Here is a 25,744-nt window from a genome sequence, read left to right on the forward strand (position 1 = left end):
TTCGGGGTTTAAAAAAAATACCGGTTCCGAGCCCTGGCCACGTGTGCGCCGGCCGGCCCTGTCGCTTGCTCCCGTGCGGCTTCCACTTGTAAGCAATCCTGGCCGTGTTGTCATCTGGTCTTCGGAGGGTGTGCCCTATCCACTTCCACTTCCGTTTCGCGATTTCTTGTTTGACCGGGACTTGGTGGCATCGATTCCATAGATCCTTGTTGCTGGAAATGGGAATCCTTGTCGAAGGAATGGATCTTAAGCACTTGGTAAATGAGAAAATTAAAAAATAAAGTTTTTCAAACTATATCGTGTTATATATCAAATGAAGAAAGAGAGAGGAAGAAAGAATGAAAGAACTCATTGTGAGAATCTCAAATATTTTTTGAAGTGAAACTTCTTATGGCACTTCCAACTGACAGCGTTAAACGTTTAACGCCCATACATAATAATTTAATTTATACCATACATAATATACATACATATACCAGGCGAACATAACTATGAATATACAAATACAAGAGTGTGACCAGTAAGTTGAATAGGGTAATTTCCCGAAAGTAGGGTAATTGATGCTCTTCTTAATAAATCAAGAATAAATCGCTACCATAGATAATTTAATTTTATACTCTATTATTAACTCACTAAAGTTAACTTTCGCTCGACCAGCACAGTGTCTTATCTCCCTCTCTCTCTGTGTATACTTGTTTGATACATACATGTACCAGGCTAACATAACTATAAAGGAGGTTTAAGAATTATATAACTGGAGAGGTGACAGATAAAAATGCCAATAGATAATTTATACCAACGAGTAAAGTAAGTATAATAGGTAAAGAGAGCACTTGAAGCATTTTATGGAAACTGATTTGAAAGCGCCATCTTTGATTTTATTCTGAAACTAAGTATATATGTGTGCGTGCACAACTACATATGCATACATACGTGTACTTTCGTCCCACATAATATTAGGTCTACTTGGCCAGTTTACAAGTACCATTTTTTGTTTGTAACAAAAAACTTTTATTGATTGCAAGATATCAAACAAAAAAAATTACTTGTAAACCGCCCAAGTAGTCCTAATATTATGTAAAAAAGATTTAAAAGAGTTGAATGAATATAACAAAACCATAATAGTAAAGGAAGTATTTTTATTGCTTTTCAATTTGGTATACAAAGATAGTACCTAATAAGAGCAGGTGTACCAGGTTGTCCCATAATGACCTGGACTGACCCATTTCTGCGCGACATGTCATGACATGTTATGCACTATTGGATAGCAATGTCCAAAATTGAGTACCGAAGTGTCATAAAATTCCTGTTTAAAGAAGGATTATCTCCCGCTCAAATCAAAGATCGTTTAGATGGCGTATTCGGCGAGTCTTCTCCTTCTTATAGCACCGTAAAAAACTGGGTAAACGAGTTTCGATTTGGTCGGGAAGCTGTCGAAGATCTGGGACATGATGGAAGACCAGTGGAGGTCCTCACTTCTGAAAATATCAACAGCGTCCAAGAGGAAGTTTTAAGTGATCGCCGCCTAAAGATCAGAGAAATAGCAGCAAGACTAGGGCTTTCTAAGAGCACCGTCCACCGCATAATTCACGATCATCTTCACATGAGTAAGGTCAGTGCAAGGTGGGTACCTAAACTTCTATCAGCTGTTCAGAAAGAAGAACGCGTGAAATGTGCCTCTAAATTTTTGGAGCTCTGTGGCGAAAACCCTAAAAGCATAATTAAACGGCTGGTAACTGGAGACGAAACAATAGTGCTTTATTATGATCCCGAGAGCAAACGCGAGTCGATTGAGTGGCGTTTTAAAAACGAAAAGCCCCCTATTAAAGCGAAGGTGCACCAGTCCACCAAAAAGCTGATGTGCACAATCTTTTGGGATGGCCATGGTATCCTGATTGTCGATTTTAAAGAACGTAATACCGTTATAAATGGCTCTTATAAATTTTTCAATATATTTGTACATTCTTATACGATGGCCCAGCGTAGGCCAGTCCAAGGGACGCAGCTATGCGGTGGAATGAGATATCAATATCACTTGCTCGCTCTCGCTCTAACGCATGAATGCGTCCCTTGGACTCCCTCGTGACCTTGTAGATACTACTACTTTCCGAATCAGAAAATAGATATTTTGTCAGCGCATAAGGTGGTAAAGATTGACAACTAACTGAACTAACGGATTAGCGTCTTTAACATTTCATACAAGTTATATGGGTCGAAATGGAAGTTTAATTTACGATTACTCCTGAGATATTAATTTAAATTGTATGGTGTAAGGGACCTTTGTAATCTGTATGAAATGCTTAATATAACTGACGTATTTAATTTGGTAATTATTATTAATACTGTATCCGTGTAAATAGCTTTGCAAATACCACATACTATGAAATCTTTTTGTAGTAAAGATAAGAATGGGTATAGTAAGTTATCCTTAAAAGATAGACATACACCATCGCGGACTTTTTTGTAGAGCAATGAAAGAGAGATCTTTCCACCATACATTGTTTTGTTATATCTCAAACGGGTTGGGCAGCGTTTTCGATTAAATGTGTTAGCCAGCGTGATTTTTTTCTGACTTGATTACCAAATATCGTCATATTACAACCAATTTACACAAAACCTTAACAAATTATACGACTTAACCTTCCTCAAGAATCACTCTATTCATAGGTGAAAACCGCATAAAAATCCGTTCAGTAGTTTTCACTGAAATTATTACGATATACTTACTGCTCGCTTAATACTTTGATAAAATACAAGCCTATAGTTGCAACCGCTGTGTGGCGCTGTCTTCGTGCACGGTCCCAATAACCATTATTCGATAAATTGTCCTTGAAATGAATAATGTGCTGATTTTATAACGTTTTCAAGGCAAAATCATATTTTTCTGCCTTAATTTTGATTTGAATTCTTTTTGCATACCTACCTACATCAAGCCTTTTAAGGCCATCCCGCCGATTCGTCGCCGCCGCCGACTAATTTTGACCGGCGGCGCTCATATCTAATCAGTAGGCCGAGCACATGATTGACGCGACAGTATCTCGCCGCGAAATAGACTACCCGTCTTTTACTAACTGTATGAATTAAAGAGGGACGAGTAGTCTATGTCGCGGCGAGATACTCTCGCGCCAATCATGTGCTAGCCCGGCTGATCACGTCTATTTTTGCATTAGCATATTATTACACTGTCATCGGACATAAAGAAGTAATTTAAATTTCAACTGAATCAGATCACGGTTGTTCCTAAAGATAGGTATTTTAGTTTTTCGTAAATAACTCGTAACATCATATAGCAAATTTATATACAATTTTCCATAAAAAGTTTCTGAACACTCACTTGGATCAAATATCTGGACCCAAAGAGGGAACAGTGGCTTGGTAGAAAATAGGTGGCTGACCGAGCCAATTTTGATTCACAACAGCACCTAAGCTATAATCTGACAAAGTATCAAACGGGAGGCGATGACTGAATTTTTTTTTTTTTTTTGACAAGTTCATGTGACCAGCTGACGGTGTTTCCACCGCGATACAACCGGCTGACGATTGTTTTTATTCACAACAGCACCTAAACTATCATCTGACAAAGTATCGAACGGGAGGCGATGACTAAAAACAATTTTTTTTTTACAAGTTCATGTGACCAGCTGACGGTGTTTCCACCGCGATACAACCAGCTGACGATTATTTTTAATCACAACAGAAGCTAAACTATCATCAGTAGGGTGCATCTTAAATAGGCGTTAACCACTATACGAGTTTTCGCGAGGAAGGTGATTGATCACGGAAACTGTTCGTGGCTCGCGGTCTATAATGAATTAATGCCTCAACTTAATAGTTAATAACCACCAGGTGGGGTTCGTTCACCAGACTTAGTTAATTCGGTCGTTAATTATATTAAATAGTCAGTTTAAATTTAAGGAACGTAAGGACATTGTATCCATGTCTGTTGAACGGACTATAGAACTAAGTGCAGTAGAATGGGAGCAATTTTAAGATAAAGCGGATGATACCTGTATTATTGTACAAGCGGATAATTTCAACAATTTAAAGTACAAACTCTGTCACGTGACAAGTTTAATCGAAAAATGGTTCTCTGCAAATGGCATGTTAATTAATCTTGACAAGACAAATATTGTTCATTTTCGACTATAAAATACAAATACAAATAAACTGAATATTGTAGTAAATGACACCTAAATCCCACAAGTAGACACTGTGAAATACCTAGGATACCAAATCGACTCAGGACTAACGTGGGCCCCGCACATACAATCCACCTGCGACAGACTTGCCTCAGCCTGTTTTGCGCTGTCCCGAATAGCACCCAGTTTATCTATTGAGAACTTAAAGACCGCCTACTATGGATATTTCCGCGCAATACTTTCTCAAGGTGTCGATCTTTGGGGCACAGCTGCTGATCGAGATAGACTGCTTAGAATGCAGAAACGCGCCCTTCGTATTATTGATGGCAAACCCGTTGACTATCCTGCACAATCTCTGTTTAAAAAACACAAGATATTAACGCTACCGTGTATATATATACTGACCGCATGTACGTATGTCAGAACAAATATGCACTTGTATAAATCCAGTGGATCTACCCGCAGTGGCCCAGCCCGCAGGTTGCCTATTCTTCTCGCCCCTAAATGCAGGCTCGCGAAGTCACGAAAGTCACTAAATATTATGGGACCAAAGCTTTATAACTCAGTACCGACCGATATAAAAGAATCGAAAAGTGACACAATATTTAACAAAAAGCTAAAATCGTTACTTGTAGAAAAGGCTTACTACTCGATCGACGAATTCATGATGTCTATGCGAAATGATCATTGATTCCATATCGTAACTTCCTCTAAACATTTATATTAACCTATTATTGTGTATAATAATTTTACCTTTATTTTATTCTTAAGAATTTGTGACTTGTAAAATGTACTTTATTTTACCAATAAAGATCTGTATATCTGTAAAGATGTAACACTTTAAACTCTCACGTTTTGTACACATAATTAATGTCATTACCGGGTCTAACGCGATTAAATTTCATTATTTTCCCTTTTATTTCGACGTTTCAACTAGGTTTACAGTTAAAGATAAAGATGTGTTTATTTGTACAAATGTAGTGATGAACATAGGTGGACGGTAATTTTGGATGCGTACATTTCACTTAAAGAAGCATGCAAATTTTTCTTACTAGCTACGTACTATAACTAATAAGTTATACAATAATAACATCATCGGGATACAGATCATACATGATTTCATTTCTACCTACGGTTTTACAATATTACTATTACATAAAATTATTTATTCAATTACAGATGTGAAATATTCAATAATTTTATAATAGCATTTATATAAGTGATTTCTTACTAGAAGGTGATATTTTAAGTAGGACAGATTCCATTATGCTTTCAAATATTTCAAAATTGCTCCAATTCTACTGCATCGTTCAACAGGCATGGATACAATGTCCTTACGTTCCTTAAATTTTAAATGACTATTTAATATCAGTTTAATGTCAGCGATGCGCACAGGGCCGCAAGAGAGAAATTTCACGAGTGGACACTCTGTGGTAGACCGGAAGTGGGCAGGTTATTTAATGAGATGTGTGAAACGCGAAGAATATTCAAATCTCGCTTAAAATGGTGCCAGGACCATCAAACCCAAATAAAAATGAATATTCTAGCTTCACAGCACTCCAAAAAGGACTTCCGGTCATTTTGGAACGCCACAAACAACATGAAGTTTCGACCTTCGTGCCCTGTGAGTGTTAATGGCAAAACTGACACCAAAGACATAGCTAACACTTTTAAAGATCATTTCGTTGTCAAATCACCTCTTGTGCGGTCGCAGGATGAGATGAACGGTGCTGAGGTCAACGTGAAACCTGGACCGGGATACTCTGCTAAGGATGTAGCAGAGGCTATTAAATCTATCACCCGAGGCAAATCCCCAGGACACGATGGCCTCAGCATCGAACACCTTCAAAATGCGGGTCCCCATATCTCGAGAGTGTTAGCTTTGTTTTATACGCTGTGTGTAAGGCACTGTTATCTGCCCGAGGATATGATGAAAACTGTAGTTATTCCTGTACCCAAAAATAAAACTGGAGATTTGTCCGACACCAATAACTACAGGCCTATATCCCTTGCGACTATTATTGCTAAGGTATTTGATAGTGTGCTTAATGTACAATTAAATAAGTACGTGAGCCTTAACCCCAACCAGTTTGGTTTTCGACCAGGGTTATCAACGGAAAGTGCAATACTGTGCCTTAAGCACACTGTCAATTACTATTTAAACAGAAAGACGCCAGTTTATGCGTGCTTCTTAGACCTGTCTAAGGCTTTTGACCTGGTTCCCTACAATATCCTATGGAAAAAACTAGAAGCCATTAAATTACCTAATGAGACCATACAAATCCTGAGGTACTGGTATGGAAATCAGGTCAATAGCGTTAGATGGTCAAGTACCTTATCGGACCCGTATCGGTTGGAGTGTGGGGTGAGACAGGGGGGGTTTGACCTCGCCCACACTTTTTAACCTTTACGTAAATGAGCTTCTCGAGGCGCTCGGCAAAACTCATGTCGGCTGCCATATCGACACAGTTTGTCTGAATAATTTGAGTTATGCAGACGATATGGTTTTGTTGAGCGCGTCGGCTTGTGGTTTGCGAAAACTTTTATGTATTTGCGAGACCTACGCCATCCATCATGGGCTAAAATATAATGTGGGTAAAACGCAATACATGGTGTTTGAACCTACTGGGTATCGGATACCCAAGGTACCTCCCATCAACCTGAGTGGTACTCCACTGGAAAGGGTGAGGGCTTTTAAATATTTAGGCCATGTTGTCACCTCAGACCTAAAAGACAACATGGATATCGAGCGTGAACGGAGGGCCCTGTCGGTGAGGGCAAACATGATTGCGCGTAAGTTTGCGCGATGTACTAGGGAGGTGAAATTAACTCTCTTTAGAGCATATTGCACTTCCCTCTATACGTGCAGCTTATGGACATACTACACGCAGCGGGCCTATGGGGCTCTCCGGGTCCAATATAACAACGCGTTCCGGGTCCTGGTGGGGCTGCCTCGCTTCTGCAGCGCGTCAGGGATGTTTGCTGAAGCACGCATAGATTGCTTTTATACGACTATGCGCAAACGATGCACATCCCTGGTGCGCCGGGTGCGGGCCAGCCCCAACCCCATCCTGCGGTTGATAGCCGAGAGGTTTGACTGCCCATATATGAGGCACTGTGAGGACATGCATGTTTCTAGAAGTACTTATTATGTATAAGCTACTTGGGTATGTACTTCTAGAAACATAAGTCAGTTCATTTCAATATTGTTTATTTTTTATTATTTATTGTAATGTTAATTTTTGTGATAATAATTATTCTGTATATATAGTGATAGATGTAAGCATTAACATAGCTATAAGTACTTACTAACACAAGCTATATGAGTCTGTAAAGTTACTCGAAATAAAAATGATTTATTATTTATTATTTAATATAATTAACGACCGAATTAACTAGGTCTGGTGAACGAACTTCCCACCTGGTGGTTATTAAGTTGAGGCATTAATTCATTATTAGTTCAGTAATACATAAAATATCAATATCAAAATCATTCAATAAAGTTCTATCTGTAAATATTTTCCTCTAATACATTGAATGTTTTAATGCACCAGGTGGATATACTTTCCATTTTTGCAGTATTTTTCATTAGATTAGTGTTGTCCCCTAGCAGAAAAGTTTTGGTCTAGAACCGGCACAAACACACTACTGATATGCTATCACTTTTTACAAGTTCATGTGACCAGCTGACGGTGTTTCCACCGCGATACAACCGGCTGACGATTGTTTTTACTAACAATAGCACCAAAACTACCATCTGACAAAGTATCAAGAGGAAGGCGATGACTGAAAACAGTTTTTTTTTTACAAGTTCATGTGACCAGCTGACGATGTTTCCACCGCGATACAACCGGCTGACGATTGTTTTTACTAACAATAGCACCAAAACTACCATCTGACAAAGTATCAAGAGGAAGGCGATGACTGAAAACATTTATTTTTTTTACAAGTTCATGTGACCAGCTGACGGTGTTTCCACCGCGATACAACCGGCTGACGATTGGTTTTACTATCAATAGCACCTAAACTACCATCTGACAAAGTATCAAGAGGAAGGCGATGACTGAAAACATTTTTTTTTTTACAAGTTCATGTGACCAGCTGACGGTGTTTCCACCGCGATACAACCGGCTGACGATTGGTTTTACTATCAATAGCACCTAAACTACCATCTGACAAAGTATCAAGAGGAAGGCGATGACTAAAAACATTTTTTTTTTTTACAAGTTCATGTGACCAGCTGACGATGTTTCCACCGCGATACAACCGGCTGACGATTGGTTTTACTATCAATAGCACCTAAACTACCATCTGACAAAGTATCAAGAGGAAGGCGATGACTAAAAACATTTTTTTTTTTTACGTGTTTCGGTGGCTGCCATTCCTCAACCCACCAACGGAGCGGCAGCTGACTTCCACTAGGGTGCATCTTAAATAGCCGTTAACCACTATACGAGTTTTCGCGAGGAAGGCGATGATTGACGAAATTTTCGCCTGGCTCGCGGTCTATAAGGTCCCTTTTCATAGAAAATACCACATATTTAGCTAGTCACTCAGTCTATAGCAGGGGTCGGCAACAGGCGGCCCGCGGGCCGCATGTGGCCCGCGGGCCGCATGTGGCCCGCGAACCTCTCACTTGCGGCCCGCGAGCCTCCCTGGCTATTATGTATGTAATTTTGACAAACGACAATACCTGATAAAGTCATAGATATTATCAAAGTGCGGCCCGCGTCAATTTCGTTAACTGCTATGTGGCCCTTGGCTGCTAAAAGGTTGCCGACCCCTGGTCTATAAGAATAAGAACAAGAAATATTTATTAGCACAAAAAAGAACACAAAACCATGATTCATTTAGAGAATAGACGAACAGAATTGTGCTAAAAGGTCCTCAGTCAGCTTAATGTCCCGAAGTGAATCCTAGGACACACTACGTGACGCTGATTTACAGTGAGGCCTGATAAAACTAAAACTAAAACTAACTAGGTCAGCAGAAATAAGTTCAAAATTATCATATCCATACTAATATTATAAATGCAAAAGTGTATAACTAGTGGTACAGACAGTGGTGGACACTGGTATATAGACAGTGGTGGGCAAAGTACCAACGGCCCGCGGGCCAGATCCGGCTTGCAAAAGGATTTTATCCGACCCGCCGCCGTTCATTTGAAAAATGTGTATATGGCCAGCGATATAATAAAAAATGCATTTTTGCTGTAAATCTGGCCCTCCTCTGAAACTCGCGAAGAAAGGGTGTCCACAGTCTATACTATACCATAGAGTAACTTATACTAGAGCGGTACTGTCATAGTAAATTTTGTAACCACAGAAAAATTACAACCATCTGTCGACACACTTTAAAACTAAAAATGAAGATTTATAAAAATACGTTAAAATGTATTTAAATATGGATAAATGATTTTTTTGTATTTGCATTAATTATTTTTATTATTTTGACCCATGTTCTTTCACTGATATGCGTTAAAATTATTAAATAACAAACGAAACCGTCAACGCCCTCTATACGAGAGTAGGCCAAAACTAGTAGCGCCATCCGATCGAGAATCAAATTTTCGTGATTTTCGAGGCACATTTTTTCCTTTATATCTATCTTTGACTATACTATACTATACTAACATGTACTATATGTTATTGCGCAATGTCTTTTTTATTAGTCGTGACAAGTCATATGATATTTGCTAAAAACCTCAATTGGTTTTGTAAAGTCCTTATGACTCTCCACTCCATACATTTGTGCGTTAGATTCAAATCTTGATATTTAAATATTGATCTTCCACTTTAACGTGCCTCACTTATACATTGACCTACTTCTACTTTTCACCATGTGTCTGATGTGTCTAATGATGTTTTTAATTCAAATCTTTTAACCACAATATTGTATTAATGTAATCAAAATATATGTTTACAAAATTACATCTTACAAAAAGACTTAATGATCCAATAAAACCCTATGAATTATCCAGTTTGTACATAAAATATATTTAAAAAAGGCGGTTATTAATATTCTGTTTGTCTTAATTTTCTGTTTAATAATGTTTGTATTTTTATGTCAATGTAAATTTTATTTGTGTGTCGTTGGCGTACGTGTCGCCATTATTTTTAGATTAAGCCAGGTCCCCACAGAAAACCAGCGCCACGGTTTGCCGCGGCACTATGCTGAGTGGGGATCCTTTTTGGCGTCCAAATGTTTTTTTGTCTGCATGCTTTTCTTTTTTATGTACTATGTTGTGGCGTCAAATAAATGTATTTTCTTTCTTTCTTCTTTCTTTCAAAATATCTACAACGCAGGCTTCTTCAGGTGGCCACAAATCATCTCCGAAATCTTGTCACTAAGTTTAAATCACCTCCCAGCTTCTGATTAAACTGATTAAACTGAAATTTGGTATACTTCCTTAATTTAAATGAGAATGCAATAGCATGCTAACATAGTAGCTCATCTGATGGTGCACTCAGATGGTCCACAGAAAGCCTTCGACAAGAAAACGCATCCGAGTTTACGCTAGGTAGTTAAAAAGGTCTTGAGGAGTACTTAATTATGAGAAAAAATAGCTTAACAAAATAGTACATTTTACAACTAGTGTGAAAAGAATGTCTTTTTACCACTAGTACCGAGGTATCTTGCCACGAGCTGAAAGCAAGTGGCAAGACTCGGTACGAGTGGTAAAAAGACATTTCACACGTGTTGTAAACGACGTTTTTTAATACAATTGCGAAAAAATAATAAATTAATATATCATTAGTAGAATCATACCACCAAACCAAACCAAAACCAAAAGTACCTATACAGCCCGCGATACTTGAGCTGCCGCAGCCCGCGATACCTTCATACTCGTGCGCGCCCCGGCCGCGGCCGCCGCGGGCCCGGCGCGGGTTGCTCAACGACACCGAGGAGTAACGAGTGAGGCCCTGGTACCTGCTCCGCGCTAAATTCAATTTTAACTGCGTTTCGAAAGTATAGTTTGGAACTAAAAAGTAAAAAGCACTAGTTCGAGAAATTGAGCTTCTCGCACGCTACGCAGCCACAAAAAGTACCACTTTTTGAGCAACTGTATTAAAAAGATATATAGATGTTAGATTTCAGATATGTTTTATATGTATTAGAAGAAAGAGACTGAGAAGAACTATACTGCGGCAGATATTTTTACGGACTTTTTTAGTATTTGGAGAACTTCTCCCACACTATGACACTATGAGTAGGGACTAGTGTTACTTCGCACCGTCGGACTCGCGCACCGAGGGTTCCGTACTTTTTACTATTTGTTGTTATAGCGGCAACAGAAATACATCAACTGTGAAAATTTCAACTGTCTAGCTATCACGGTTCATGAGATACAGCCTGGTGACAGACGGACAGACGGACAGCGGAGTCTTAGTAATAGGGTCCTGTTTTTACCCTTTGGGTACGGAACCCTAAAAACTATATTGTATCCTGTCTCGGGACTTAAAACACCTATTTACCAAATTTCAACTAAATCGGTTCAGCGGTTTAAGCGTGAAGAGAAGTAAAAAAAAAGTTATTTGTCTAAAGTTTATATGTTTTTACTTCGGAAAGGTGTCAATGTTGATACCATAAATGAATTCAGCACCCCCGATTTATACGAAAACGATCCCAAACCCGGCAAAATGAGAGCACTAAATAAACCTTCAAGAGCGGATATCTCAAAAACTATACACGATATCGAAAAACTTGACTGAATAAAACTTGTAACAAATTAAATCTCTTTACAATTTGTATAAGTGGCCAAGTCGCTCAGACGCATAGTTTCCGAAACATAATCGAAAAACCGAAAAATAGAACCTCCAAACCCCCCCTCTCCCCCCCCCCCAGCACCAGGGTTACGGCCGGGGACTTTTGACATGTTCACCTCCTAACTAGTCCAAACAAAGCTACGAAGTCAAAAATTGTGTTGAATGAATAACTCAACGAGTACGGCTAATTATTTTTTTCAGTGTAAATTACTTCCAAATCATCCGCTTGAACGAAATATTTATACGCATCATTGCACTATTGCAAGCGTAAATACTAAACCATACTAAACACCGATATGGAACTAGACATAATTACATTAATCGTTTACCTTTTGAGGTGGTTAAATTAAACCACTTAATATTGCAATTGTAATGATTTGTTAATTTTAGGGTTCAGCGAGGATAAGAGGGTACTTACCCTATTTTTGTGTGCGTCCACATCCAACGCACGACCTATCACCATAAAAACTCTTTCCATAATTGATATTTCAATATTTGATAATTAAAAAAAAACTAAAACCAACTAGACCAAAATTCTTTTTATGAAGATGACTTAAAGGTTTTTTAGAAAAGATCGCTCTTTAGCGATAAGACCGCCTGTTGTTACCTCTGTCTTCATGTATTATGTATGTCTCTCTCTGTAAATGTGTTTTGAGGCTGTGCAATAAAGAGGATTTGTATTGTATATTTGTATGAATAGGAATTTAAAAAGAATTTATCACATTTTTTTATGTCGACCTTCGCCCCAAGCTTTTTCGCAAATTCCGAAACTAATGCAAAACTTAAGCTGCCGCCGAAGTACAGGGGTACTTGGGCGTTTTCTAAAATAAATATTGAAAACCTGATTCTCACAGATCCTGCATGGTGTTTTTGGGTTTTTTCAACTCAGAAACAAATCAAACAAAAATGTCTCAAAACTTTGTATGAAAATTGTACCATTCCACTACGTCCCGCTCATACAAGTGAAAAAATTGTTCACATTAAAACGTGACGTAATGGAATGGACATTTTGGGACATCTTTTTTTAATGGCAGGATGGAGAATGCTGTCGATTCTAAGAAGAATGAGCCCAAGAATGTCCAGATTTGAAAGAATCAGGTTTTCAATATTTATGTACCTAAGGAAGGATGTACGTACCTATGGTTGGATGTGTACCTAAGGAAGGATGTACCTATGGTTGGATGTGTACCTAAGGAAGGATGTACCTATGGTTGGATGTGTACCTAAGTATTGTATTGTATATTTAATTATGTAAGTACTGCGGAATGGAGTATCGAGACAAACCATTCTGGTTTAACGTTGCTTTGTATCAAATATCATGTAAAATTTGTTATTTATCTCTAATAAATAAAAATAAATAATTATAGAAAACGCACACTTTCTTTGGCCCAGCGTGGACGCATAAGCTACAAGCAGAAGAAGAGGGTCATGTACGGTACGGGTACTGGTCAAGTTGCAGTGAGTTCAGGCCGCGTAGCCAACATGCCAATCGCTTACGCTCCGTAGCGAACGAATCGCACTGTCACTGTCGCACTAATATGGAAAAGTGAATAGAGTGATAGAGAGACACAAAGCGTTTCGTTGTCGTAGCGATAGCGTTGTCACCTTGGCTAGACCGGGTTGGCCTTCTCCGAACGCAGCTCGCTGAGCACTGAGCTGTCCGTGTCCGGAATCACGGATATCATATCCTTCGTTATTAAAAAAAAAGATCGATGAATTGGATCAAAAATAACATTAAATTATGTATTTTTAGAAGCAAATTTCATGTTCATAGCTTTTGTGCAAAAATAGTCACAAAATTTTAATGGCGCGTTTTAGACCTATGTTCGTGGTTTTTTTCTGTCGAGCGAAGTTGTTTAATCAGGTTTCGAATCGATGAAGTTACTACAGAAAGGCCTCAAGATTGCTGTTCATTTTTTTGGCCACCGTACATACATACATACATACATACATATAATCACGCCTATTTCCCGGAGGGGTAGGCAGAAACCACGGATTTCCACTTGCTACGATCCTGACATACCTCTTTCGCTTCCTCATACACGCTCGCCGGTTTAGGGTGCTCTTGACCTGGCCTTTCTTCAGGATTTCCCCGATCTGATCAGAGAAAGTCCGCCGAGGTCTACCCCTTCCAACTCACGTTTCTACCTCTCCCTTAAACACTTTCTTTGTTAGCCTTCTTTCACTCATTCTTTCCACGTGTCCAAACCATCTCAACATTACCTTTCTCAATTTTTGTCACTACATTTTCGCTCAGTCCACACTTTCCCTTGTCACACTGTTCCTAATTCTATCTTGCAATCACACACACACACACTTCTCAACGCTCTTATTTCCACTGCATTCAATTTTAATTCATTTTTTTGGCAACCGTATAGTATAATGATCTAAATAAATAAGAGTTTGGCAAAAATTTCATTTTTGGTACAAGCTTTTATCGCTGACTGTACTTTTCTTTCCACAGGCAACTAATACTCGTCGAGACAATTCTAAAAACCCCAAATACAATTAGGTTGCGTTGTTTTATCACAGAGTTCCTATGACCACCTCCTGTCTCCATCATCAAATCAGCTCGATGGTACCATACTATTGCATTGTCACCCGAACTTATATGTATGCAAATTTTCAGCTTCATCGGAAACCGGGAAGTGGGTCAAATGTAGCTTGCAAGATTTGACCCCTACTAGTTATATATTACATACGAGCCCCGATGCAAATTAGTTCATCTAATTCCACACAACAATTTTGTTTATTCTAATAAATTTACCCAGTAGATAAAACGACCCAGTAATGGGAACCGTAATAGTAATGTTTAATCTAGTTTATTTTGATCGTATAATAAAATTGCATGAATCTCTTATCGTTAAAAAAATGTACTTTTCAAAAACGTTCTCCAAATCATATTGTTCTCTCCTATAGCACTGCTGCATACATGGACTCGAAACAAAATTGTCAGTACATTGGTAGAGCCGTGTTGCTTTCCCTAGTAATAGCCCTTTTCACATCTGTTATATATATTCCTACCCGTCAAATAAAAAATCGTTATTCTTTTTCTTTCAGTACGAACGGTATTTCTTGTATTTGGATTTAGTTATTGGAGAATATTACCATATAAAATTAAACTACATTAGCATTAACATTAAATGTTAGTGATTTTTAAACTTAAACATTATTTTTGTACAAACGCGAGAACCTCAAAAAATGGTCTGACTAGACGAAAACATATGCATCGGGGCTCGTACATACTTACTTACATAGGTACATTGCAAGTTAATAAAATGCTTGTAAAAAGCGGTAAGATTTGTCAAAAAGTCTGCTGGCTTCAGCCACTGCACTGAAACCCGACTCACGCTTGCCATTTCCGTATTAGTATACAAGCCGCTAATCGCAGCTACTTGCGTTTGCGCAACCAGCCGTCATTACGCCTTAATGTAACCAATAAGTGCTTAATCCGTATATCGGAAGCGTCAAGAACGAATTGTTTCCCCCCATGAACAAAAAAAAAGAAAAAAAAACTACACACGCTAATGATGGTAGTTAGACCAAGATAAGTCTGCAACGATTTTGATAGCACACGCAATGCAAGTGTTATTTTAAATGTCAAACTTCTATGAAATCATGACTTATATATAACACTTGGTTTACTGCCTTTTCGCCGAAAATTGCATTGCAGAATTTCACTTGGCAACCAACTTTTCGCCAAAGTTTCATTTGGCCGAATTTCATTTCCCAACTTTACATAATCCAACCTAATCTAACCTAACCTTGTACGTGATTTTCATTTCCCAACTATGGGGTTGCGAAATGAAATGGTTGCGAAATAAAAACTTGCTAAAATTTCATTTGGGAAATGAAACTGATGCCATAAGTTTGTTGGGAAGTGAAATTTGGCGAAAAATATTTTGGCTAAACGGCGGTATCCGATAACACTTGCATTGCGTATGCTATCAAAATTACAGTGACGTTGATCAGTCTGTCAAGTGCGGATGGTGCAACTGGCACTTAGGGTCGGTTGCACCAAACTGTTTGTCATCGTTAAAGAGTTCGCTAAATTTTATTGTATGGAAAGTTTCATAGTAAACCGCCGCGGCGCGTCGGTAGACATTGATCAGTCTGTCAAGTGCGGATGGTGCAACTGGCACTTAATCTGTCATTTTGACTGTGTGTTTGTAAGGGGATATAATATAAGTAACATAATTTAACTAAATAATTAAAGCTTGTAAAGATGTACTCGTCTTAACAAGGGGGTTAGTCTGCACCACAAATGTACCTTGTATTGCACTAAAGCTCAAAAGTAAAGTATGCAAAAGAGAGGCAACGAGTATCACGTAATTACCTATTTGCCTATAGGTACCTGCGTAAATACGTATTTACGTATTTTCTGAGCGCTAAAGAGATAGACATCAAAGTCAAGAACGTGACCACTTTTGAATCACTTTTGGACCAAATTACAACTATATTGACATTTCTTTTTATTTGTACAATTAATCTAAGCAATCTAATTTATTTTTTAATTGTCTGTAATGTGTTACTTCTTAAAAAAGGAAACTATAGTTTAAAAATAAAGAAAATAATTATGGATTCCTGCATCCTCCCCAGTTTAACCTACGGATGCCAGACATGGGTCTTCACCGAGAAAGTTAAAGAATTTTTTTTTATCATGCCAACATGCAATGGAAAGAAGCCTATTGAAAGAATAAACAAAGTAAAAAACATAGATATCCGGATGAAAACAAAACTGATAAACGCACTACAGTTTAGTTTAAGACAAAAATGGAGATGGGCTGGACATTTGGCTAGATACAAGGACAAGAGATGGACCATACAAACAACCAAATGGAAAGGCCCACTGGGCAAACGTAGCTCAGGGAAGCAAAGAAAAAGATGGGTCGATGACATCATAGCAATTGCAGGAAATACTTGGGAGAATAATGCTACAGACAAAGAGAAATGGAAAAAGATGGAGGAGGCTTTTACCCTCAAGGGATCACACATCGTAAAAACATAATTAACAAAAGAAAAGTCAATTTTATAATGGATGTGCGAGAAAGAAAGCTTAAATAATAATAAAAAAATGTGTTACTTCTAGGACTCCTTTGTTTGTTTGTCTGTTTATTTCATTTTTATTTTTATGATTTAATTGTTAATTATGTGCATGATTAGTGTTAATGTAACATGTTATTACTGTTTTTGCATGGCGTATGTCGATATTTGCAAATAAGGACGAATACGAATACAAATACGAATTTCTGTAGCGTCCTAGCGCCCCGCTAAAATTTGTCATACTTTAAAATCGTAACGACTGGGAAACCGAGTTTATTGTATATTTTGTAGGTTTATTTTATATTCAGATTATGAGCAACTTGATCTAAGATTTAAAATGAATACAGGGAAAAAAAAACAATGATAATAATTCGTTCTACTATGTCACATCATTATTCGACCCGTTCACCTCTCTAAAGGCTTCTAACAGACGTTGCAATAAACGGCATGCGATTTTAGATATCATCATCATCATATCAGCCGGTTATCGCATAATAAAACCTATAGACATGTTAACAGCTGTTGGATCTCCGAATAATAATAAATAAATAAATAATGGCTGGCTAAGTAGAAGCAGCAAAGTCAATCGATCGACCACATGCCGCAATATATTGCAAATCGCATGCGATTATCGGACTATTACCTTAAACTGGGGTTACTTTGATTCGTCGGGTAACATTGATCATCGATTTTTAAACTGTAAGGAATGATCTAGATATCCACTAGATATGAAACAGAAACGATAACGAGATATTTAAGAAAGTCATGTCAAATTTGACATTTCCGCGATTCCGAACGTCCTCTTGAACGATCATCTCTTTAAGATTTGCTTAAGATATTACTTAGACATCCAATGGATATCTAATTGATATACCAAAACGTCACAATAATTGTAGCGTGAAATGACAATTGATTTCTCGAATCGAACTGCAAAAGATAACTAGTTGAGAACTAAACTATAACGTATCTATTAGATCTCGTATTGTTCTCGTATCTAGTAATTATCACGTTGTTCGAATTGACCGGTTAGTTTCTGAACGCGTTTATCATCTATTTCTGTTAAGCATGCCAACCACATCACAAAATGTTTAAGCTCGCATTCAAAAATCAACTCCCTTTTTCTCAAAAATCGATGATCAATGTTACCTCGCGAATCAAAGTAACCTCATTTTACGGTATCGGTGACGTATGTAGAGGCCATAAACCGCGAGATCTAACACATTACATTAACCTCACAACCCTCTGTTTTTTTTATTACTCTTAAGATTAAATTACAATACAGGTGTACTATCTATCCGTGGACAAATACTTAAAAAAACACATTAAAATACTACTTCCTGTTAAAGATCATCATAATTATTGATTAAAAACGCTTATTATTGCATGAAACACCCATAATTATGCCGATTTGTATTAATGAACGCTTTAACATGCAATAATGGATGACATTATGCCACATGTGTGCAAAAACGTTTGTTATGGTTTAGCAAAGGTGTAGGGTACGATAAAATATTCTAGATACATATTTATGATGTCGTATACGATTAAACGAGTGCGAGTGAGACGTGGACACTGAGACAAAAAGACAGAAAAAGGTTGGAAGCTTTCGAAATGTGGTGTTGGCGGAGGATGGAAAGGATTAGCTGGACTGAAAGAAAGACGAATGAAGAGGTTTTGAATATGGTAGGAGAAAGGCGAAGCTTATTAAATACCATAAGGAATAGGAGTGGCAAGATGTTAGGACACCTAATACGAAACGACAACTTTTTCCTTAACATCCTGGAAGGAAAAATTGAAAAGACGAGAGGCAGTGGAAAGCCTAGAATCACATATCTGAGCCAAGTAAAAGAGAATGCATCGTACGAGCAAATCAAAAGACTGGCTCAGGAAAGAAAGGACTGGCAATTACTCCACCGACAAGAGCAAAGCTCTTGTGATGATGATGATGATGATACGATTAAAATAACTTCCGCCCGCAACTTAGTCCGCCTAGATTTTTTCAGTCTTCATTATTTATCTGTCTCTATTAATTAACCATGTAAATTTACCATTAGGCAATTAGCGAGATATTACTTATGCAATATTTACACAGTTTTTCATAAATTTAACCGAGTTTTCTTTATACGGGCCCCTAAAAAGTAATACATGCAGACAATTTGCAGCGCATATGGTAGTAGGAATAAATGCAGGAAAAACTATAGTCTTTAACCGTGACGGGGCCGGTCACGCGCAATAATATGTATGCGTTTAAAACTACGACAAAATTATGTAGGAATAGTTTCTGGCCGCGACTGTCTGTCTGGGATGATGAATTGATGATGATGATTGATTAAACCATAGAGTAACTTATACTAGAGCGGTACTGTCATAGTAAATTTTGTAGCCCCAGTAAATTCACTGCCATCTGTCGACACACTTTAAAACTAAAAATGAAGATTTATAAAAATACGATAAAATGTATTTAAATATGGATAAATGTTTTTTTTATTTGCATTAATTATTTTTATGATTTTGACCCATGCGTTAAAATTGTTAAATAACAAACGAAACCGTCAACGCCACCTATACGACAGTAGGTCAAAGCTAGTAGCGCCCTATGAACGAGAATCAAATTTTCTTGATTTTCGAGGCACGTTTTTTCCTTAGACTGTATCCATCTATTACGGAGTTGTATCTATCTTTGATTAAACCTATCCTATGTCCATGTATAAAGGGTACAAATTTTCAAAATTCGGTAGCGACCCCTAAAACGTAATTGAAAATTCTGAAAAAATTAACCTTTGTTTTTAGTGAAAGAGAATAAAGCGGGTGAGACATATAAAATTTTAACTTCGAAGAAATAAGCAACATCCTAATAGAGATGTTAAGGAATTAAATTAATGTCTCTTTATTACTATGGATTTATGTTCGAAATAAAATCCTTTTTTTTATTATTTTATTTATTTATTTAATCTTAAAGTGCTGTAACGTCGAAAATAAAGGTAACGAAATAAGTTTGCGATACACCCGCCATAAAACGCGAAAGATTTAAATGCACTTAAATAAAGTCGCATAATACTATGCTTTCAAAGCCTAATTGGACCATTTCCCGTGGATCGTGTAACCTAAAAACGACTTGCAAACGTGTTCGTGTGTGGCCTTAGCGTATACAACATAGTTACTTGATGTTGGTGTGGTACCACTTATAGCGGAGTACCTACTTTGAAGCTGCCATAGTCAAAAAGCGAGGAAGCGAGTGTAACCTAAAAACGACTTGCAAACGTGTCCGTGTGTGGCCTTAGCGTATACAACATAGCTACTTGATGTTGATGTGGTACCACTTATAGCGGAGTACCTACTTTGAAGCTGCCATAGTCAAAAAGCGAGGAAGCGAGTGTAACCTAAAAACGACTTGCAATCGTGTCCGTGTGTGGCCTTAGCGTATACAACATAGTTACTTGATGTTGGTGTGGTACCACTTATAGCGGAGTACCTACTTTGAAGCTGCCATAGTCAAAAAGCGAGGAAGCGAGTGTAACCTAAAAACGACTTGCAAACGTGTTCGTGTGTGGCCTTAGCGTATACAACATAGTTACTTGATGTTGGTGTGGTACCACTTATAGCGGAGTACCTACTTTGAAGCTGCCATAGTCAAAAAGCGAGGAAGCGAGTGTAACCTAAAAACGACTTGCAAACGTGTCCGTGTGTGGCCTTAGCGTATACAACATAGCTACTTGATGTTGATGTGGTACCACTTATAGCGGAGTACCTACTTTGAAGCTGCCATAGTCAAAAAGCGAGGAAGCGAGTGTAACCTAAAAACGACTTGCAATCGTGTCCGTGTGTGGCCTTAGCGTATACAACATAGTTACTTGATGTTGGTGTGGTACCACTTATAGCGGAGTACCTACTTTGAAGCTGCCATAGTCAAAAAGCGAGGAAGCGAGTGTAACCTAAAAACGACTTGCAAACGTGTTCGTGTGTGGCCTTAGCGTATACAACATAGTTACTTGATGTTGGTGTGGTACCACTTACAGCGGAGTACCTACTTTGAAGCTGCCATAGTCAAAAAGCGAGGAAGCGAGTGTAACCTAAAAACGACTTGCAAACGTGTTCGTGTGTGGCCTTAGCGTATACAACATAGTTACTTGATGTTGGTGTGGTACCACTTATAGCGGAGTACCTACTTTGAAGCTGCCATAGTCAAAAAGCGAGGAAGCGAGTGTAACCTAAAAACGACTTGCAAACGTGTCCGTGTGTGGCCTTAGCGTATACAACATAGTTACTTGATGTTGGTGTGGTGCCACTTATAGCGGAGTACCTACTTTGAAGCTGCCATAGTCAAAAAGCGAGGAAGCGAGTGTAACCTAAAAACGACTTGCAAACGTGTCCGTGTGTGGCCTTAGCGTATACAACATAGTTACTTGATGTTGGTGTGGTGCCACTTATAGCGGAGTACCTACTTTGAAGCTGCCATAGTCAAAAAGCGAGGAAGCGAGTGTAACCTAAAAACGACTTGCAAACGTGTTCGTGTGTGGCCTTAGCGTATACAACATAGTTACTTGATGTTGGTGTGGTACCACTTATAGCGGAGTACCTACTTTGAAGCTGCCATAGTCAAAAAGCGAGGAAGCGAGTGTAACCTAAAAACGACTTGCAAACGTGTTCGTGTGTGGCCTTAGCGTATACAACATAGTTACTTGATGTTGGTGTGGTACCACTTATAGCGGAGTACCTACTTTGAAGCTGCCATAGTCAAAAAGCGAGGAAGCGAGTGTAACCTAAAAACGACTTGCAAACGTGTCCGTGTGTGGCCTTAGCGTATACAACATAGTTACTTGATGTTGGTGTGGTACCACTTATAGCGGAGTACCTACTTTGAAGCTGCCATAGTCAAAAAGCGAGGAAGCGAGTGTAACCTAAAAACGACTTGCAAACGTGTTCGTGTGTGGCCTTAGCGTATACAACATAGTTACTTGATGTTGGTGTGGTACCACTTATAGCGGAGTACCTACTTTGAAGCTGCCATAGTCAAAAAGCGAGGAAGCGAGTGTAACCTAAAAACGACTTGCAAACGTGTCCGTGTGTGGCCTTAGCGTATACAACATAGTTACTTGATGTTGGTGTGGTACCACTTATAGCGGAGTACCTACTTTGAAGCTGCCATAGTCAAAAAGCGAGGAAGCGAGTGTAACCTAAAAACGACTTACAATCGTGTCCGTGTGTGGCATTAGCGTATACAACATAGTTACTTGATGTTGGTGTGGTGCCACTTATAGCGGAGTACCTACTTTGAAGCTGCCATAGTCAAAAAGCGAGGAAGCGAGTGTAACCTAAAAACGACTTGCAAACGTGTTCGTGTGTGGCCTTAGCGTATACAACATAGTTACTTGATGTTGGTGTGGTACCACTTATAGCGGAGTACCTACTTTGAAGCTGCCATAGTCAAAAAGCGAGGAAGCGAGTGTAACCTAAAAACGACTTACAATCGTGTCCGTGTGTGGCATTAGCGTATACAACATAGTTACTTGATGTTGGTGTGGTGCCACTTATAGCGGAGTACCTACTTTGAAGCTGCCATAGTCAAAAAGCGAGGAAGCGAGTGTAACCTAAAAACGACTTGCAAACGTGTCCGTGTGTGGCCTTAGCGTATACAACATAGTTACTTGATGTTGGTGTGGTACCACTTATAGCGGAGTACCTACTTTGAAGCTGCCATAGTCAAAAAGCGAGGAAGCGAGTGTAACCTAAAAACGACTTACAATCGTGTCCGTGTGTGGCATTAGCGTATACAACATAGTTACTTGATGTTGGTGTGGTGCCACTTATAGCGGAGTACCTACTTTGAAGCTGCCATAGTCAAAAAGCGAGGAAGCGAGTGTAACCTAAAAACGACTTGCAAACGTGTTCGTGTGTGGCCTTAGCGTATACAACATAGTTACTTGATGTTGGTGTGGTACCACTTATAGCGGAGTACCTACTTTGAAGCTGCCATAGTCAAAAAGCGAGGAAGCGAGTGTAACCTAAAAACGACTTACAATCGTGTCCGTGTGTGGCATTAGCGTATACAACATAGTTACTTGATGTTGGTGTGGTGCCACTTATAGCGGAGTACCTACTTTGAAGCTGCCATAGTCAAAAAGCGAGGAAGCGAGTGTAACCTAAAAACGACTTGCAAACGTGTCCGTGTGTGGCCTTAGCGTATACAACATAGCTACTTGATGTTGGTGTGGTACCACTTATAGCGGAGTACCTACTTCGAAGCTGTAATATTAAATAAGCGAGGAAGCGAGTGTAACCTAAAAACGACTTGCAAACGTGTTCGTGTGTGGCCTTAGCGTATACAACATAGTTACTTGATGTTGGTGTGGTACCACTTATAGCGGAGTACCTACTTTGAAGCTGCCATAGTCAAAAAGCGAGGAAGCGAGTGTAACCTAAAAACGACTTGCAATCGTGTCCGTGTGTGGCATTAGCGTATACAACATAGTTACTTGATGTTGGTGTGGTGCCACTTATAGCGGAGTACCTACTTCGAAGCTGTAATATTAAATAAGCGAGGAAGCGAGTGTAACCTAAAAACGACTTGCAAACGTGTCCGTGTGTGGCCTTAGCGTATACAACATAGTTACTTGATGTTGGTGTGGTACCACTTATAGCGGAGTACCTACTTTGAAGCTGCCATAGTCAAAAAGCGAGGAAGCGAGTGTAACCTAAAAACGACTTGCAAACGTGTTCGTGTGTGGCCTTAGCGTATACAACATAGTTACTTGATGTTGGTGTGGTACCACTTATAGCGGAGTACCTACTTTGAAGCTGCCATAGTCAAAAAGCGAGGAAGCGAGTGTAACCTAAAAACGACTTACAATCGTGTCCGTGTGTGGCATTAGCGTATACAACATAGTTACTTGATGTTGGTGTGGTGCCACTTATAGCGGAGTACCTACTTTGAAGCTGCCATAGTCAAAAAGCGAGGAAGCGAGTGTAACCTAAAAACGACTTGCAAACGTGTCCGTGTGTGGCCTTAGCGTATACAACATAGCTACTTGATGTTGGTGTGGTACCACTTATAGCGGAGTACCTACTTCGAAGCTGTAATATTAAATAAGCGAGGAAGCGAGTGTAACCTAAAAACGACTTGCAAACGTGTTCGTGTGTGGCCTTAGCGTATACAACATAGTTACTTGATGTTGGTGTGGTACCACTTATAGCGGAGTACCTACTTTGAAGCTGCCATAGTCAAAAAGCGAGGAAGCGAGTGTAACCTAAAAACGACTTGCAATCGTGTCCGTGTGTGGCATTAGCGTATACAACATAGTTACTTGATGTTGGTGTGGTGCCACTTATAGCGGAGTACCTACTTCGAAGCTGTAATATTAAATAAGCGAGGAAGCGAGTGTAACCTAAAAACGACTTGCAAACGTGTCCGTGTGTGGCCTTAGCGTATACAACATAGTTACTTGATGTTGGTGTGGTACCACTTATAGCGGAGTACCTACTTTGAAGCTGCCATAGTCAAAAAGCGAGGAAGCGAGTGTAACCTAAAAACGACTTGCAAACGTGTCCGTGTGTGGCCTTAGCGTATACAACATAGCTACTTGATGTTGGTGTGGTACCACTTATAGCGGAGTACCTACTTTGAAGCTGCCATAGTCAAAAAGCGAGGAAGCGAGTGTAACCTAAAAACGACTTGCAAACGTGTCCGTGTGTGGCCTTAGCGTATACAACATAGCTACTTGATGTTGGTGTGGTACCACTTATAGCGGAGTACCTACTTTGAAGCTGCCATAGTCAAAAAGCGAGGAAGCGAGTGTAACCTAAAAACGACTTGCAAACGTGTCCGTGTGTGGCCTTAGCGTATACAACATAGTTACTTGATGTTGGTGTGGTACCACTTATAGCGGAGTACCTACTTCGAAGCTGTAATATTAAATAAGCGAGGAAGCGAGTGTAACCTAAAAACGACTTGCAAACGTGTTCGTGTGTGGCCTTAGCGTATACAACATAGTTACTTGATGTTGGTGTGGTGCCACTTATAGCGGAGTACCTACTTTGAAGCTGCCATAGTCAAAAAGCGAGGAAGCGAGTGTAACCTAAAAACGACTTGCAAACGTGTTCGTGTGTGGCCTTAGCGTATACAACATAGTTACTTGATGTTGGTGTGGTGCCACTTATAGCGGAGTACCTACTTTGAAGCTGCCATAGTCAAAAAGCGAGGAAGCGAGTGTAACCTAAAAACGACTTGCAAACGTGTTCGTGTGTGGCCTTAGCGTATACAACATAGTTACTTGATGTTGGTGTGGTACCACTTATAGCGGAGTACCTACTTTGAAGCTGCCATAGTCAAAAAGCGAGGAAGCGAGTGTAACCTAAAAACGACTTGCAAACGTGTTCGTGTGTGGCCTTAGCGTATACAACATAGTTACTTGATGTTGGTGTGGTGCCACTTATAGCGGAGTACCTACTTTGAAGCTGCCATAGTCAAAAAGCGAGGAAGCGAGTGTAACCTAAAAACGACTTGCAAACGTGTTCGTGTGTGGCCTTAGCGTATACAACATAGTTACTTGATGTTGGTGTGGTGCCACTTATAGCGGAGTACCTACTTTGAAGCTGCCATAGTCAAAAAGCGAGGAAGCGAGTGTAACCTAAAAACGACTTGCAAACGTGTTCGTGTGTGGCCTTAGCGTATACAACATAGTTACTTGATGTTGGTGTGGTACCACTTATAGCGGAGTACCTACTTTGAAGCTGCCATAGTCAAAAAGCGAGGAAGCGAGTGTAACCTAAAAACGACTTGCAAACGTGTTCGTGTGTGGC

General features: G+C 39.2%; 1 protein-coding gene across 1 annotated transcript in view; it reads right to left on the minus strand.

The window, feature by feature from the left end:
* LOC134753537 (Krueppel-like factor 3) overlaps window positions 1-25,744 on the minus strand; it is a 99,500-nt gene that overhangs the window by 44,202 nt on the left and 29,554 nt on the right. The gene's annotated exons all lie outside the window — the stretch shown is intronic.

This window comes from Cydia strobilella, chromosome 27 (assembly GCF_947568885.1).
Source record: "Cydia strobilella chromosome 27, ilCydStro3.1, whole genome shotgun sequence".
Taxonomy (NCBI): domain Eukaryota; kingdom Metazoa; phylum Arthropoda; class Insecta; order Lepidoptera; family Tortricidae; genus Cydia; species Cydia strobilella.